This window comes from Limulus polyphemus, unplaced genomic scaffold (genome assembly GCF_000517525.1).
Source record: "Limulus polyphemus unplaced genomic scaffold, Limulus_polyphemus-2.1.2 Scaffold479, whole genome shotgun sequence".
Classification (NCBI taxonomy): Eukaryota; Metazoa; Arthropoda; class Merostomata; order Xiphosura; family Limulidae; genus Limulus; species Limulus polyphemus.
This window is the reverse complement of record NW_013666089.1, coordinates 316904-320102: the sequence shown is the minus strand read 5'-3', so window position 1 is coordinate 320102 and position 3199 is coordinate 316904. Positions and strand designations below refer to the sequence as shown.

Genomic DNA, 3199 nt, shown 5'->3' with positions numbered 1-3199 from the left:
TACTTAAACCTTATTTTCAATAAGCAATCCTGAAAAATATTTGGGGGTGCTTAACTTTTTTCCAGGTGTATATAAAAAAGTAAGAAAGTTAATTTTAAAGGTTAAAGGTAAAATGAGCAGTCAAAAATAACCGATGCTGTGGTGCAAATAAACAATGTGTATAGTTTTGTAGTGTTTATAAAACAAACAAAAAATCTTAAGTTATATGTATTTGTTACCCTTAAAACTAATTTGTTAGGGTGTTTCAGTTAAGACTTATGAGAAGTTATTTCTTGTTACATAATGATAAAAGTGTGACAGTCAAATCTCACTATTTGTTCACTGTTGACAGATGTCTTTTCTCTGGTATTAGTTTAAAAGTGGGGACGTATATACGTAAATAACTCTTGCATTGCTTTGAGTGAAAATTCTAAACAAACACGCAAGCTTTACAAAATCATTTACAACCAGAGTTTCATTGTCTTTTCTGGTTCAACAAGTCAAACAAATTATTGATATTTCCTTGACATAACTTAGAAAACTAAGGATAAAAAAGATTGTTTCATTATGATAAAAATAATCAGTTAATGAATTTCGTTTTTCAGACTTTAGTTTTTACAATGAATAAAAAGCAATATAATGTGAAAAGTCTAAAATTTGCCGTCGATGTTTTCAGAATATAAATTATTCATCACAGACGAAACCTTACAATGTGTAAAACTTAAAGTGGAATAAAAACCAAGAAAAATCCTATGCTTCATCTTGATCACGTGGATTTTCAAAAAGCAAATTAAACTTATTACTAAAATTAATACTCATGAGACAGCTGAAAGGCTGACCTGGACCTGTTACAGAAATTTATGTTCTTAGAAATTCCAAATATATAAACAAATGTGTATATATTATTTATATATATAAGATTCAGTACGTATCACGTAACTCCTAGACCATAGGTCGCACCAACTTCTAAGTGGTACCAAACGAATAGTTTCGGCCCCGAGATTTGCATGAAGGTAAAACATTTTACCAAAACCCCTTAGGGAACCCAGGTATTTCACGAAAACACTTTTACGGGGATTCCCCGAAAGTGGACCCCAACTTTGGTATTGATTTACATTAGAACACGTAAATAAGTAGGCCATCTAATCACCGTCCGTAACTTGGTTAAAAAATTAAATTTGCATTATAGCAACAACAGTCATTAAACTGAAAAAGTGCAAAATAGTAGTTCAAGTATTATATTTGCATTATAGCGTGCCTGTAAATGTAGGCCATAGGCGCATAATTTGCTTGTTGTGTAAATAATCTACAACGAGCATTACGTATAGACATGGGCGTCCGCAGAAATTCTCATGGGGGGGGGAGCAAAGTTTTCCAGGGGGAGGTAAAGCATTGTGAAATTGTGAACTGAATAAAAAATGCACATGTTGAATAAATAAAGAAAGAATTATGTTTCTCATTTTCCAGGTGGGGGCAAATGGCCCCTCTTTACTCCATTGCGGACTACCCTGTGTAGAACGGTGCATGCTAAGTTGATAAATGTTCGACCATCCCAACGGTTAGAAACATATTTCTCAAATTAGCTTCCGAATTTTACAGAAAATCACAACACAGCACAAGTTGCTACTAGAGGACCCTCTTTATGTCAAAAATATACCTCCCCTTTCCATTTAATCTTCAACAGATAACATCAAATCCCCCTGGCGTGTTAACGGTACTGGTTAGAGCTTAAGTAGTTTCATAATTTTTGGTTTTCTTTTAGCTTTAGTTTCAGGTTCCAACTTGACCACTGTTCGTGTAGATATTTTTATGCCCATCCAGTAAAAGTTGGTTCTAATGAGCGCATTCCCCACGTCCAATTCATGGCATTGGATTAGTTGATCCCCGCCGCCTACTCTCGGACAACAAACAATATCACCACTGCCAGTTTCATTGATTGCCTGCCTCCTGGGCACTGCCAGACGCAGATAGTTATGTATACACTTGCATTGTAATATCATCTATGCCACGAGAGGGACTAGGGGAAATTATTTGATTTCCGAGTGACGTGGTTACTAAATTCCAAAACCGCACTAATATGGAATGAAATGTTAGTGGGGTTAACTCTTTAGTTCAGTTGATAGAGCATTCGACTGAGTAGCGAGAGATCTCCGGTTCAAATCCAACCTGGGGAAATAGTAAAATGTTTAGGTTATAACAATAGTTATTATTGATGGAAGCCTTCAGTAGACTGTGCCTGTGTTGTTTATAAATATGTCAGAACTTTTAAACTTCTAATTTGAAAGAGATGTTAACAGCCTCGTAGTATTCTGCACCCATAACTCTTTCCTGGCTATGTAGGCGTCAATTGAAAAACGTTTCTCTCAGTGTTTACCATAAGTAGTGTGGTCCCTTGGGATGAAACCAAAGTTACACTTCGAACGATTGGCCTAGAGAAGCTATCTCCTGGTTTGTTTATTTGAGCAGGAGAAAGTTTGGTTATGAACCACAGGTGGGAGAGGCGGAGCTATAGAGAAAATAAAAGGTTATGTAAACTTACAGTTAGAGTGTTTCAATGTGTTTTAATTTTATCTTGAATAAAAATCAGAAGGTTTAGGGCGAGTAAACCAGTTTCGAAGTCCTAGAAAGAGAAAGCTGACACGCCACCTTTACCTGATATCGATTTGTGATGCTGGGTGAAAAGGAAACTCATAGCTTGGTAGTAAATTATATAATTCTCATAATCCTTCTCTTCATTCTGTGGCTACTGTACGTTGGGGTGAGTGCTTGATGTGCTAATAAGTAATATGATGTTTACTTTAGAAAATAATGTTTTAGGTACAGTTTTAGGTACTTTTTTTGTACACTTTCATGATTTAAAATACTATACTCTGTAATTTCAAACAAAGACAAGAAAGGTACCACAACATTGTCTTTACTGGAATATCCTTGACAGTGACAGGACTGCACTATGGTTGCCTCTCATTCTAGAACTTTCATTTGAACTATACAAGTGATTTGTTTTTTAAAACAATATTATAAATATCAATTAACAATAGACTATATAAATTGTAAACTCTGAGGCATATAATGATATAGCCAATTGTAGGATATTTCAATGTTAACATTTAAGGCTAGTTATTTTTAAATTCCATATATATATATATAACATTCATTAAAGAATTATGAATGTAATGAATTTAATAATATCAATGTCGAATCTAAGTTTCAAATGGACAGC

General features: G+C 34.4%; 1 long non-coding RNA gene across 1 annotated transcript in view; it reads left to right on the top strand.

Annotated features, from left to right (window-relative positions):
* The first annotated feature begins 2430 nt into the window (after positions 1-2430).
* The window catches only part of LOC106458521, a 24181-nt gene continuing 23412 nt past the window's right edge, over positions 2431-3199 (top strand). The window contains exon 1 of the long non-coding RNA XR_002610385.1: positions 2431-2737. This is a non-coding gene — a long non-coding RNA (uncharacterized LOC106458521). The remainder of the gene's footprint in view (positions 2738-3199) is intronic.